The 16,273-nt window shown below is 42.5% G+C and overlaps 1 protein-coding gene across 1 annotated transcript in view; it reads right to left on the bottom strand.

Moving 5' to 3' along the window:
* LOC139392223 (syndetin-like) overlaps positions 1-16,273 on the bottom strand; it is a 217,884-nt gene that overhangs the window by 120,343 nt on the left and 81,268 nt on the right. The window lies entirely within an intron of this gene.

Here is a 16,273-nt window from a genome sequence, read left to right on the forward strand (position 1 = left end):
ACCAGACGGGAGACACAGAAATTTTAAAAAAGAGAGCGAGACAGCAAGATAGTGAGACAGAGAGCGAGACAGCAAGATAGAGAGACAGAGAGCGAGACAGCAAGATAGAGAGACAGACTGGCTGGCAGACACACAGACAGCTTGCCAGGTGGACAGACAGACAGACAGACAGAGGGACAGAGGGACAGAGAGGGACAGACAGAGGGACAGACAGAGGGACAGACAGCGAGGGAGAGGGGGACAGACGGGGACAGACAGACGCACAGAGGGACAGACAGGGGTACGGCTGATGCAAGCAAGACAGACGCTGATCTTCAAACGGTCTTGCAGCCAGAGAGACAGAACAGTGTGTGTGCGCGACTGACCCACAGACACCAACAGTTCAGTAATGAGCCTGAAACCATTCCAACGACCACAATGTCTAACACCAATGAATTCCCTGTGGCTGACTGACTGAACGTAAACAAAAACGACATTTCCATTAATGTATGTCTATTGCACACAGACCTTTATTAGGCCCTTCAAAACACTACCCGCCTCTTGTGGGACATTTTCAGGCACAACGCAATGTAGTAATACTTTACACATTGGCCTATGTAAATGATGGAGGGATGAAGAGACTGCAGTTCTAAGGACGCATATCAAAATATTGTTGATTATATACAGTACCAGTCAAAAGTTTGGACACACCTACTCATTCAAGGGTTTTTCTTTATTGTAGAACAATAGTGAAGACATCAAAACTATGAAATAACACATAAGGAACCATCTAGTAACCAAAAAAGTGATAAACTAAATATATTTTATATTTGAGATTCTTCACAGTAGCCACCCTTTGCCTTGATGACAGCTTTGCACACTCTTGGCATTCTGTCAACCAGCTTCATGAGGTAGTCACCTGGAATGTTAACAGGTGTGTCTTGTTAAAAGTACATTTGAGGAATTTCTTTCCTTCTTCATGCGTTTGAGCCCCCCAAAAATATATATATTTTTCAACTAGGCAAGTCAGTTAAGAATAAATTCTTATTTACAATGACAGCCTAGGAACAGTGGTAAACTACCTTGTTCAGGGGCAGAACGACAGATTTTTACCTTGTCAGCTCAGGGATTCGATCTAGCAACCTTTTGATTACTGGCCCAACACTCTAACCACTAGGCTGCCTGCCACCCCGCCAATCAGTTGTGTTGTGACAAGGTAGGGGTGGTATACAGAAGATAACCCTATTTGGTAAAAGACCAAGTCCATATTATTGCAAGAACAGTTCAAATAAGCAAAGAGAAACGACAGTCCATCATTACTTTAAGACATGAAGGTCAGTATATCCAGAAAATGTCAAGAACTTTGAAAGTTTCTTCAAGTGCAGTCGCAAAAACCATCAAGCACTATGATGAAACTGGCTCTCATGAGGACCGCCACAGGAAAGGAAGACCCAGAGTTACCTCTGCTGCAGAGGAAAAGTTCATTAGAGAGTTACCAGCCTCAGAAATTGCAGCCCAAATAAATGCTTCACAGAGTTCAAGCAACAGACACACCTCAACATCAACTGTTCAGAGACTGTGTGAATCAGGCCTTCATGGTCGAACTGCTGCAAAGAAACCACTACTAAAGGACACCAATAAGAAGAAGAGACTTGCTTGGGCCAAGAAACACGAGCAATGGTCTGAGTCCAAATAGTAAAGATAAAGAAAAACCCCTGAATGAGTAGGTGTGTCCAAACTGTTGACTGGTACTGTATATATTATACAGACGTCATGATGACAGTTGGAGCATTTTTGGGGTTTCTCAACTTCATTCAAAACAGGTCAAAATTAAAAACAGCACTCTCTGGAAAGGGCAAATGAGTGGAGTTAGGATTTGGCCAACCTCCACATAGACTCTAGCATCGTTTAACTCTCTGGCGTTAGAGGCATGCCCTGTCAAACCCAGTGGTGCACAGGACTCTGCGGCTACATACCTCACGGCCTGACACAGACGTGGTTTTCAACACCATCAGAGACTAACGATTCATCATTGCGATTCTAAAAAGGTTCTGGAGACCGCAGAGCTTGTTCTCACCGGAAGCCCCGATGCCATTTGTTTTAAACATAGCACGTGTGTGTGTGTGTAAGTGCCCATGTGTGTGTGTGTGTGAGAGAACTGTTCCCTCTACCAAGCAGGTGTAAATTACCGACAGTGAGCCACGCACATCGGGGTTTCTACGGGGGAAACGGTGCATAGCAACACAGACCCCGGCTGTGGAAAAGCTAACAGGAGCGAAGGGTTCCAGAGCAATTTATGCATCACAGCCGTCTATCTTTCCCCTCTCAGAGTTAACCGCTAGCCTGCAAATTAGACGACACCAGGGTTCAGGCTGCCAGACCCCCTCGGCTGCCAAATATTTTCTCCAAGCGCGCCTGGGTGAGACCTTTGAGGAGAAAATTCATGATCACAAATAGTGAGTCGAGTGACTGATATCATTCAGTGACCTCCCGTCTCTAAAATAGCATGACATTGCATCACTAGTGTTGCATAGCTCCAATGCTAATGGGTAACAAGGATCGCTATTGCCCAAACAAGAGTTAGAGTTGTAGTGGTTTTGATTAACATTGGCCAGTTCATGTGTATGACTGTTTATGTTTGTATTACACAAACATCACAATAAAGGAGCAAATTTCTTTCCCATGTGGTGTTCTTTATTTTGCAATATCCACAAATGAAACGTTGCCATGCCATAGAGCCCACGGCAACCAACATAAAATACTTACAGGAAAGAGGTTGGTTAAATGTCAAACATTTACAGAGAGCCTGAGGGGAACGTTATAGGAACATTCCAGAATAATAATAGAACCTTCTATTGTTTTAGTACCGTTTGTTGGGTGTGGTAGAAATGAATCATCAAGCTCAGTCTGGAGCGAGAACACTAGCACTTAGCGAGTCAAAAGTACTCTATAGAGCAGAGGTTCCCAACTCCAGTCCTCCCAACAGCACACATTTGTGTTATACCCCTGGACAGACTCACCTGATTCAACTTGTCAAGGGCTTGATGATTAGATGACAAGTAGAATCAGGTGTGCTTGTCCGGGGCCACAACAAAAATATGTATTGTAGCTTTTCCACAGCCATAGATAATAGGGTGGCATTTAGGATGCACTCCTACAGTACTTCCCTAACGTCAGGATACTCATCAGCCATGACATACTCGGTTGGTAAAACACCTCACATTAACATTCAACAACAATGTGCTTAACTGTAGTCCTCCTGACGTGTACAATAAACACACCTAGAAATATTTTGCCCTGAATCTCCTCAAATACCACCTGAAATTCTTCAGATTGGAAAATGATTTTCGGCTTGACAGACACTGGTTTCATGGGAAAAACGGTCACATAACTATGTCTCACACATTGACTTTAAAAGTCACCTGTACAGTATAAAACAACCCCTGGCCTGGTTTCCTCTACCCATATAACCCATGGTGTACTAATTTGCGCAAACTGTAGGAAAAAGTTTTTCATTGAAAACAAGCATTTTTTTTATTGGACTGGTTTAATTAAGTTAGCTCCAAACCGTTTCCGTTTACAAGCCCAGTATGGCATCATAGGATGCAACCAGTCAGTGTTATCGCTGTCTGTCCCCTCAGGAGTCTAATGGAGGAACAGGATCAGGATCCTGAAACCGTCATGCCTTTCTTCTCACTCACACACACACACACTGCTGATTGCAAGATCCATTTCATCACAGCCCCTCCCACGTCTTTCCAATACCACCGTAACAAGTCACTGATGCATCAAGCATTCCCTTACTGTGGGATGTTATGAGAATGTTGCTATTATTGGGGAGTATCATGGGTAAATGCAAGGACAATGCAATATTCCAGTGTAAATTGCCTCCCTTTCCCATCCAAACCCAGTGGCTACCTGTGAACAGTGTTAAATTAGTGATCCACATCCAAGCGGACAATCAATGGTCCAGCCCTGCCATTTGATGGTGATGCTCTCCTGCTACGGTAGGAAATATCACACCACGTTGCCAGGCAACTGGGACTAATTGTCAGGAGAAGGGGGCCGCTGGGGCTCTGTGATCTATAGTAGGTCTGATAAGAAGAAATCACCTCCTTGGCTTCTTCAGGGGGCACTGCCTGACCCCTTCCAAGCCCCCCCTCAGGGGGACACACAGACAGGGAAACACACAGACTCTACCCCTGCTCAGGGTAAGGTCACAGCTGGGTGTTTTCTCTCTGATCAAAGTGGCTCCTCAACACCTCCATAGGGCAGGTTGGATCGCAGACTTCAGAGGGTTTGATGTATGGAGAGACATCCCAGATCACTCCATATGATACATAGTGGATCTATTTTAAGAGGATGGATGCAGTGTATGCCTACGCTCAGCAGCATAGGGACTCTTCTGACAGAGAACTGCGTAGGGTTGGGGGGGGGGCATGGTTTTTAGCCAATACACTTCCATTTTCAGATGTAATCCTAGTGCTTTTCCCAAAACTGCAGGGGATTAAAAAAAGCAGCGCCCTGCCTGCTAGTCAGAAATCTGCAGATCTGCCGAGCCAGAAAAGCACAACATGTGTCCTCCTCCATCAAAGTGCAGCTAGACTCCTCAAGCAGTGGTGACACTGGCAAGCCACTACAACTTCCCACACCTTGGGCAAGGTACCATGTTGGTTCACTCCGAAATCAAACTTTGTCAGAAGTTTTCAGACCTGGACTGTGGACTAATGTTGAGATGATTTCACGTCCCAATACTGTGCGTGGCTTCAGGACAAGTCTCAACGTCCTTAAGTGGCCCAGCCAGAGCCAGGACATGAACCCGATCGAACATCTATGGAGAGATCTGAAAATAGCTGTGCAGCGACGCTCCCCATCCAACCTGACAGAGCTTAAGAAGATCTGAAGAGAAGACTGGGAGAAACTCCCCAAATACAGGTGTGCCAAGCTTGTAGCATCATACCCAAGAAGACTGTGATCGATCACTGTCAAAGGGGCTTCAACAAAGTACTGAGTAAAGGGTCTGAATACCTATGTAAATGTGATATCAGTTTCTTATTTTTAATACATTTTTAAACATTTCTAAAAACCAGTTTTTTCTTTGTCATTATGGGGTATTGTATGTAGATTGATGAGGGGGAAAAACTATTTATTCAATTTTAGAATAAGGCTGTAATGTAACAAAATGTGGAAAAAGTTAAGTGGTCTGAATACTTTCTGAATGCACAGTATAAGTGTCTGAGCTGAATGTTATTTGATTATGCAGACAATCTGGAATTCTGAAGTATTGCTTCTGATAAAAACTACAAAACGAATAGGTTGTCAAACCTCAACCAGGAAAGACCCGCATGCATGTTGATGTTAGTTCTGTATGTGCATATAAGGGCAAGGCGTGCTGCTCTGCTCTGATACCTTCAAACTCTGTGCCTCTTTGCTTGACATCATGGGAAAATCAAAATAAATCAGCCAAGACCTCAGAAAAACAATTGTAGACCTCCACAATTCTGGTTCATCCTTGGGAGCAATTTCCAAACGCCTGAAGGTACTACGTTCATCTGTACAAACAATAGTACGCAAGTACAAACACCATGGGACCACGCAGTCGTCATACCGCTCAGGAAGGAGACGTGTCTCCTAGAGATGAACGTAGTTTGGTGCGAAAAGTGCAAATCAATCCCAGAACAACAGCAAACGACCTTGTGAAGATGCTGGAGGAAACAGGTACAAAAGTATCAATATCCACAGTAAAATGAGTCCTATACTGACATAACCTGAAAGGCCGCTCAGCACGGAAGAAGCCACTGCCCCAAAGTCTCCATAACAAAGCCAGACTACGGTTTACAACTGCACATGGGGACAAAGATCGTACTTCTCAGAGAAATGTCCTCTCCTCTGATGAAACAAAATAGAACTGTTTGGCCATAATGACAATCTTTATGTTTGGAGGAAAAAGAGACGGTTGCAAGCTGAAGAACACCATCCCAACCGTGAAGCACGGGGGTGGCAGCGTCATGTTGTGGGGGTGTTTTGCTGCAGGAGGGACTGGTGCACTTCACAAAATAGATGGCATCATGAGGATGGAAAATTGTGGATATATTGAAGCAACATCTCAAGACATCAGTCAGGTAGTTAAAGCTTGGTCACAAATGGGTCTTCCCAAATGGACAATGACCCCAAGCATACTTCCAAAGTTGTGGCAAAATGGCTTAAGGACAACAAAGTCAAGGTATTGGAGTGGCCATCACAAAGCCCTGACTTCAATCCTATAGAACATTTGTGGGCAGAACTGAAAAAACCTGTGTGAGCAAGGAGGCCTACAAACCTGACTCAGTTACACCAGCTCTGTCAGGAGGAACGGGCCAACATTCACCCAACTTATTGTGGGAAGCTTGTGGAAGGCTACCCGAAACGTTTGACCCAAGTTAAAAAATTTAAAGGCAATGCTACCAAATACTAATTGAGTGTATGTAAACTTCTGACCCACTGGGAATGTGATGAAATAAATAAAACCTGAAATAGATCACTCTACTATTATTCTGACATTTCACATTCTTAAAATAAAGTGGTGATCCTAACTGACCTAAGACAGGGAATCTTTACTAGGATTAAATGTCAGGAATTGAGAAAAACTGAGTTTAAATGTATTTAGCTAAGATGTATGTAAACTTCCGACTTCAACTGTATGTACTGAGCTTGTCTGATGCTTTAAGCATGCTGTTTGATAAAAAAAAATTAAGACAAATGACTCAAGAGGGAGCCAGAAATCCAGATAACCTAACTAGAAGGGAAAAATACTGTTCCCGACCCCGCTGCTGCTTCTGCTGTCTTCACAGATTCTGTCATTACGCTCCTCAAGTTGCTAGTAATAGGATACCCCAGGGTCGGCACATTTTTTCATTTGGAGTGCAAATTTGTTACCATTTACACCGATCTGAGTGTCAGTTATGATTTTCATGGAACAGTTTCATTTAACTGATTATAGTCGTATCTCCAAATCAGTGTCATGAGGTTAATCTAAAAGAAAATTATAGAAATCTAAAAGTAACTTATACTGCAAACTGTGTAAAAATAGCCTACCTAAAGCCAACAAATAAAAATATGGCAGCCTACAGGTAGAAAATATACTGAGAAAAATACTGTAAATACCCTATTAATCACATCGAAGACAGGCCGGCTATGCGTAGCCAATGAACTTGAAACATTGTATCAACTATAAACTATGTCGGGACTGAAGCTAGCACTAGAAAACTTGCAACATTGTATAAAATAGTATGGGCCTTCAGAGTTTCCTGTGCCAGTGAGCTCGGGACAGACACAGCTATAGGTGCAAGGGTTAGGAAGTAATCAGGGATTTTATGATGTTTCCACTGGATCAGAGCATTACATTTTTCTAGTGGTTACCAAAAGGGATAGAGCTGGAAATATATTGAGGAACTATTGTCATTCTTAACGGATTCTAAAAACACACTTTGTTTACTTGCTGTTTGAAGTGAAGAAACAAATACTTTGAGAAACTCCACAGCTCATTAAATGGTGGTGAGTTAAGACTATCAGAAATACTACCAGACATTTCCAAATGGACAGACCTACATTTGCACAAAGGCCAGGTAGCCTAGGTCAACTTCTATATGAGTAGGCCGAATCAGATGCATGTCCTTACTCAACATTGACAGGAGCACTCCAAACAAAATGTACAAATTCCCAAAACTCAAAAATGGAAAGAAATAAACTAAAATGTATTTCTTACAAGTGTAGCATAAATTGTGAGCTCTGCAAACAACGACAATAAGAACACTAAATAACAATAATAATAAATTGAATGCATTAACAGAAATTACCGTAACCAAACAAACACTGTAGATTACAAATTATGGGAATTAATGGTAAATATAGGTTACTACTGTATGTAGTGGGGAATTGATAGACTAACAATCAAAAGGCAAACAATTCACACATATAAAACTATGAATGTGCACAAAATTTCAAGAGAGAGCGCATATTCTGTAGAGAGACGTGCCTTGTGCATTTTAGCCACGCTCCTTTTTGTAGGACCGTGACGTCCCAACCGCCTCCTAAATGGATAAGCCCACTGAGACGCGCGTGAATCAGACAAGAATATACATATTTGAGACGGCTCGACCAACAGCCTATCGACCAAACAATCAACCAGTTGACGAAATGGGGTCAGCCCTAACACACTCCTTTAGGATTTGGTTAAAGATACAGCAAATAGGTCTGGTAATACAGTCTGCTATCATTCTCAGTAGTTTCCCAACAAGGTTGTCTAAACCTGGTGGTAATACAGTCTGCTACCATTCTCAGTAGTTTCCAGACAAGGTTGTCTATACCTGGTGGTAATACAGCCTGCTACCATTCTCAGTAGTTTCCCATCAAGGTTGTCTGTACCTGGTGGTAATACAGCCTGCTACCATTCTCAGTAGTTTCCCAACAAGGTTGTCTATACCTGGTGGTAATACAGTCTGCTACCATTCTCAGTAGTTTCCCATCAAGGTTGTCTATACCTGGTGGTAATACAGCCTGCTACCATTCTCAGTAGTTTCCCAACAAGGTTGTCTAAACCTGGTGGTAATACAGTCTGCTACCATTCTCAGTAGTTTCCCAACAAGGTTGTCTATACCTGGTGGTAATACAGTCTGCTACCATTCTCAGTAGTTTCCCAACAAGGTTGTCTATACCTGGTGGTAATACAGTCTGCTACCATTCTCAGTAGTTTCCAGACAAGGTTGTCTATACCTGGTGGTAATACAGCCTGCTACCATTCTCAGTAGTTTCCCAACAAGGTTGTCTATACCTGGTGGTAATACAGTCTGCTACCATTCTCAGTAGTTTCCCAACAAGGTTGTCTATACCTGGTGGTAATACAGTCTGCTACCATTCTCAGTAGTTTCCAGACAAGGTTGTCTATACCTGGTGGTAATACAGTCTGCTACCATTCTCAGTAGTTTCCCAACAAGGTTGTCTATACCTGGTGGTAATACAGTCTGCTACCATTCTCAGTAGTTTCCAGACAAGGTTGTCTATACCTGGTGGTAATACAGTCTGCTACCATTCTCAGTAGTTTCCCATCAAGGTTGTCTATACCTGGTGGTAATACAGTCTGCTACCATTCTCAGTAGTTTCCCATCAAGGTTGTCTATACCTGGTGGTAATACAGTCTGCTACCATTCTCAGTAGTTTCCAGACAAGGTTGTCTATACCTGGTGGTAATACAGCCTGCTACCATTCTCAGTAGTTTCCCAACAAGGTTGTCTATACCTGGTGGTAATACAGTCTGCTACCATTCTCAGTAGTTTCCCAACAAGGTTGTCTATACCTGGTGGTAATACAGTCTGCTACCATTCTCAGTAGTTTCCCAACAAGGTTTTCTATACCTGGTGGTAATACAGCCTGCTACCATTCTCAGTAGTTTCCCAACAAGGTTGTCTATACCTGGTGGTAATACAGTCTGCTACCATTCTCAGTAGTTTCCCAACAAGGTTGTCTATACCTGGTGGTAATACAGTCTGCTACCATTCTCAGTAGTTTCCCAACAAGGTTGTCTATACCTGGTGGTAATACAGTCTGCTACCATTCTCAGTAGTTTCCCATCAAGGTTGTCTAAACCTGGTGGTAATACAGTCTGCTACCATTCTCAGTAGTTTCCCAACAAGGTTTTCTATACCAGCTGGCTCATCATTATGAATGGATAACAATAGTTTTTCCACCACTCCCACACTAACTTGACCAAACTCAAAACAACGATCATTCACTTTCAATATTACATTTTTTATACTAAAATATGTCTCAATGTTCAATGTTGTCAAATTATTGGCAATCTTTCACTTTCAATATTGGATCTTTTATACTGAAATATGATGGCTAACTGTTGTTATAAATCACCCATCAACTTCAATAAATGATGGAGATGAACTGGAAGTCTTTTCCCATTGTGTTTTATGTCATTTATCATAGTTTGGTAATTACATTTCTAGTTTTTTATGTTAAGTTTAGGTCACAACATTTCTCCATTGACAATATGTCAACCAATCAGCTGAGCCTGACTTGTTAACCACCTCTTTCGCATCATTTTTTTTGAAACATAACATTTTTCAATGAATCATCAATCCAGAGGCCTCAGTTCTCCCAGTTAGTTTCTTAACAGGCTTGTCAACAACTGACATGAATACTTTTACAAATACTTCAAGTGCTGCGTCTAGTTTCACCTCATACACATTAGACCAGCATTAAAAAAATGTACAAGTGTCCTAAGAAAACATGTTGTATTATCTCTTGGAAACAACTTTAGGTCCAACCTTTGGCACTTTGGTTTTCCTTGTTATTGCCACAATGTTATGGTCACTACAGCCAATGGGAACTGATATTACTTTGTAGCAAAGCTCTGCAGCATTAGTGAAGATATGATCAATATCAGTGGATGGCACAGATCCAACACGATTGGACAACACTAGTTGGTTTAGTGATAACCTGGGACATATTACAGGCATTAGTCACAGTAAGAAGCTTCCTCTTGAGAGGACAGCTAGTTGCTAACCAGTCCATGTTCAGGTCACCCAGTAAAATAAAACTCTTAACATCACACACACGATCAAGCATTGCACACATTATCCAAATGCTGACAGTTAGCAGCACCCCAAAAGAAGAGGCCTTCAGATGAGGCAGGTGAACTTGCAACCACAACACAGCAACAATATTTGACATGAGACCCTCTCTAAGATTTTGCAGGAATATGGTGCTGAACATATACTGCAACACCTCCCCTATAGGCATGATGAAATGTGTACTCCTATTTGCCTTTGGAGCAGCAGAGTAAAGTTAGGACTGGAGCAACACGTTACACTTGACTGGGTTTCTCAGGCGGCAGTCAGATCAAATTGTGAACGCACGGTTGTCTGGCAGAATGCTAAAAAACTAAACCATATATTCTGGAATAAGCCCTGAGGTGGGGAGCCCCCAAACCAGGCTAATGCACTGCAATAAATACCAGGATAGGTTGTTGAGAACGCGATGTTGCTCTTAAACGCAAGTAAAACTAAGTGCATGCTATTCAATCGATCACTGCCCGCACCTGCTCGCCCGTCCAGCATCACTACTCTGGACGGGTCTGACTTAGAATATGTGGACAACTACTAATACCTGGGTGTCTGGTTAGACTGTAAACTCTCCTTCCAGACTCACAGTAAGCATCTCCAATCCAAAAGTAAATCTAGAATCGGCTTCATATATCGCAACAAAGCATCCTTCACTCATGCTGCCAAACATACCCTCGTAAAACTGACCATCCTACCGATCCTCGACTTCGGTGATGTCATCTATAAAATAGCCTCCAACACTCAACAAACTGGATGCAGTCTATCACAGTGCCATCCGTTTTGTCACCAAAGCCCCATACACTACCCACCATTGCGACCTGTATGCTCTCGTTTGTTGGCCCTCGGTTCATACTCGTCGCCAAACCCACTGGCTACAGGTTATCTACAAGTCTCTGCTAGGTAAAGCCCCGCCTTATCTCAGCTCACTAGTCACCATAGCAGCACCCACTCGTAGCACGCGCTCCAGCAGGTATATCTCACTGGTCACCCCCAAAGCCAATTCCTCCTTTGGTCGTCTTTCCTTCCAGTTCTCTGCTGCCAATGACTGGAACGAATTGCAAAAATCTCTGAAGCTGGAGACTCACATCTCCCTTACTAGCTTTAAGCACCAGCTGTCAGAGCAACTTACAGATCACTGCACCTGTACATAGCCCATCTGTAAACAGCCCATCTATCTACCTACCTCATCCCCATACTGGTATTTATTTATTTATTTTGCTCCTTTGCACCCCAGTATCTCTACCTGCACATTAATCTTCTGCCGATCTACCATTCCAGTGTTTAATTGCTATATTGTAATTACTTCGCCACCATGGCCTATTTATTTCCTTAACTTACCTCAATTGCACTCACTGTATATAGACTTTTTGTTTTCTTTTGTTCTACTGTATTATTGACTGCATGTTTTGTTTATTCCATGTTTAACTCTGTTGTTGTTGTATGTGTCGAATAGCTACGCTTTATCTTGACCAGGTCGCAGTTGTAAATGAGAACTTGTTCTCAACTAGCCTACCTGGTTAAATAAAAGGTGAAATAAAATGAATGAATTCATAAAATAAGACAGAAATACTTGCTGCATCATTTACCAAAACAACTCATCTGGATACAAAAATTGATGGTACTTCATTCTCAAACACCCCAAACCATTAGCTAAATGTGTCCTTCCCAAGCTGTCCTGAGACTGTCAAGGAGGGTACACTATTGAACATTATAGGGAGACCTTATATTATGCACAGAGTGGGTGACCATATGTGGCAGCGTGGCACAGCAGTAATGTTCAGTGTACCAAGCATGTCCAGCAGGGACACAAGCATGTCATCCCAGCCCCTTTATCACTGTCAGCCACCATGCCTCTCATAGACGCCTACATGCAGAGTGAGCAACTGTCTTTTCATTGCTCTCCTTCACACTACAGTAAATGTTAATGAGCATTGCCACTCTTTGTCCCACATCTCTCTTCCTCTATCATGAGGAATTAAAAGTTCCCTCCAGTGACATATAGGGAAATGTTCCTCAGACTTCATAGCCTACCTATCAGAGCACAATATCAACTCATCTGGTGTGACCACGGTGATGAGTGTAGTGCAGACCTACTGTATCTGGCACATTTAAAAAATAGATTAACTATTGAAAGCCTGGCTAACACTATTGTGGCGAGACCTATTTGGCAAACAGAGGTTGAAATGTGTAAGTTATGAGCTGGAATGGGTGAGCTAACATACCATGCCAGAAGAAATCATCATCATATTAACTTAATGCCAAGGACGGTTTGGGAGACACACAGTACAGTCGGTTTCATCTGAGATTCATTCATTACTATTAACCGCAAAGAAATTATTTGAATGTCTTTATTTTAATTCAGAGGGAAAATCTACCTTTGATTCAGTTTTAGCACACATAAATATATACTCAGAGTTCTATAGAAACTCTATAAATGAAAGGAAGTATATGAAACTTCCAGAAGTGACTAGAGGAAGCAAGAAATACATCTCGACTTTGAGCGTCCAAGCCTGGAAATCTGGGATCATTGATGCAAATGAAAGCAGACGTCACAACAAACAGAGCTGTTTATTGATGCTGTTACACAAGAAGATAGACGTTATCTATCACAGCTGGAGGGAGACGAGGGGTTCTGTGTGTTCTCAGAAAGGATCAGTTTCACTAAATAATGAAGAAAACACAAAACGCAGGAGGGAGAGAGAGAGTCAGCATAGTTCTTATACTTCATTGGTGCCTCATATGAAAGCTGATATGAACGCTGAAAGGCCATGAAAGGTTCACCTCCACTATGGGTCTCACTAAAGAGCCAGTACTTCACATGAACAATGGACCATGTAAATAACTCACAGTGTCCAGTCAAAAAGATCATATTACACAATCAAGATACTGATTGTTATCAGTGAGTGAATCCTGGGGAGATAAAATGGTGATGTACTTGATGATGTAATAAACAAGAGATTATCCTTATGTGGCCTAACTGGTTTAGAGGTAATGAAGGTATAGGTTTGAATCCGGCATACTGCCCTTTCATACAACCTCTGTCTTTCCCCACTGTCATCCCCTCTCACTATCTGTCCAAGAAAAATCATTCAACCTAGAGTGAGTACCTTTCAGCTCTGCTGTGGCTCTGAAGGTTGCTGTGGTACTGATGGTCATTTGATAGAATGGTGTTGTTTTAGAGTGTGTTAGTGCTGTAATCTTCATCTATTAGAGTCATAACAGTGAGTCAGGGACAGGGTTTGCATCCCCAATGGACACCCTATTCCCTTTATAGTGCCCTACTTTTGATCAAGGCCCATAGAGCTAAAAAAAAGTTGTTCATGTGGTGCAATTTGGGACTCAGCCATGGAGTCCAGGTCAGAGAGAGACAGAGAGCGAGAGAGACAGAGAGCGAGAGAGACAGAGAGCGAGAGAGACAGAGAGCGAGAGAGACAGAGAGCGAGAGAGACAGAGACAGCGACAGACAGACCGAGAGAGACAGAGACAGCGACAGACAGACCGAGCGAGAGAGACAGAGAGCGAGAGAGACAGAGAGCGAGAGAGACAGAGAGCGAGAGAGACAGAGAGCGAGAGAGACAGAGAGCGAGAGAGACAGAGACAGCGACAGACAGACCGAGAGAGACAGAGACAGCGACAGACAGACCGAGCGAGAGAGACAGAGAGCGAGAGAGACAGAGAGCGAGAGAGACAGAGAGCGAGAGAGACAGCGACAGACAGACCAAGAGAGAGAGGAAGAGAGCGAGAGAGGCAGAGCGAGAGAGAGACAGAGAGAACTTTTCCAAAAAAGAAAAATCATGATTTACCCCCCCAAAAACAGATGTCAGAAGCACAAATATAAATTCACCCTGAACAACACCATAGTTGTACACACTAAAAACCTACCTTGGTCTGACCATATCTGCATCGGGAAACTTTAATATGGCAGTGAATGGACTCAAAGAAAAAGCCCGCAGAGCATCGTATGTAATAAAAATTAAATGATTCAAAATCAACATCCAATTAAAATGTGGACCAAAATATTTGACAGTGTAATACTACCAATAGCTCTTCACGGAAGTGAGGTTTGGGGGCCACTCAATAAACTGGACTTTAAAATGTGGGACAAACATCCAATTGAAGCCCTACCTGCAGAATTCTGTCGGAGAGAGAAATACACCAACTAATGCATGTAGGGCAGAATTGGGCAGCTTTCCAGACGTAATGAAAATACAGAAAAAGTCATACAACTTTTGGCTCCATCTATATTCAAGTCTGCAATTTAAAGCACTTCAAACCCAAGAGCCCAGGAACGAGCCCTCTCAGTCAGCTGATGTTGGACCTAACCAACCAAGCAGACACCAGCACTGCTTCAAAAGAAAGAATTACAATAAACAAAATCATGAACAAATCAAAAGGACTCATATTTACAACATTGGAAAAACAAAATCCCAAAGCCGACTAAATTGCTATCTGACCCTAAACAGAGAATATGAATTGGCTGATTATCTCTACTCTGTCAGAGATACGAAGCAGAAACAGATTCTTACCAAGTACAGGCTGAGTGACCACCGATTGGCAATAGAAACCGGCAGACATAAAAAGACATGGCTACCCAAACAACGTACATGTTTTAATACACAAAATATTTGTTTTTTTCACTGCACGACAGGTAGAAACAGAGATGCACTTTCTCCTTTACTGTGATAAATATTCCTCACCAAGAGATTCTTTATTCACAGAAATGACTGCATTTATTCCAAATTTTAACTTATTAAACCCTGAGGGAAAAAATAAAAAATACTCATGGGCGAAAGAGCTCCTCTTGCAGCCAAATATGTATTTGCCTGCCATAGCCTTTTTGTTTAATTATTTATTTATTTCACCTTTATTTAACCAGGTAGGCTGGTTGAGAACAAGTTCTCATTTGCAACTGCGACCTGGCCAAGATAAAGCATAGCAGAGTGAACAGACAACAGAGTTACACATGGAATAAACAATAAACAAGTCAATAACATAGTAGAAAAAAATAATCTATATACATTGTGTGCAAAAGGCATGAGGTAGGCAGGCAATAAATAGGCCATAGGAGGGAATAATTACAATTTAGCAGATTAACACTGAAGTGATAAATGATCAGATGAACATGTGCAGGTAGAGATACTGGTGTGCAAAGAGCAGAAAAGTAAATAAAATAAAAACAGTATGGGGATGAGGTAGGTAAATTGGGTGGGCTATATACCGATGGACTATGTACAGCTGCAGCGACCGGTTAGCTGCTCAGATAGCAGATGTTTAAAGTTGGTGAGGGAGACAAAAGTCTCCAACTTCAGAGATTTTTGCAATTCGTTCCAGTCGCAGGCACCAGAGAACTGGAAGGAGAGGTGGCCAAATGAGGTTTTGGCTTTAGGGATGATCAGTGAGATACACCTGCTGGAGCGCGTGCTACGGGTGGGTGTTGCCATCGTGACCAGTGAACTGAGATAAGGCGGAGCTTTACCTAGCATAGACTTGATGACCTGGAGCCAGTGGGTCTGGCGACGAATATGTAGCGAGGGCTAGCCGACTAGAGCATACAGGTCGCAGTGGTGGGTGGTATAAGGTGCTTTAGTAACAAAACGGATGGCACTGTGATAAACTGCATCCAGTTTGCTGAGTAGAGTATTGGAAGCTATTTTGTAGATGACATCGCCGAAGTCGAGGATCGGTAG

This window comes from Oncorhynchus clarkii, chromosome 32 (genome assembly GCF_045791955.1).
Source record: "Oncorhynchus clarkii lewisi isolate Uvic-CL-2024 chromosome 32, UVic_Ocla_1.0, whole genome shotgun sequence".
NCBI classification, from domain to species: domain Eukaryota; kingdom Metazoa; phylum Chordata; class Actinopteri; order Salmoniformes; family Salmonidae; genus Oncorhynchus; species Oncorhynchus clarkii.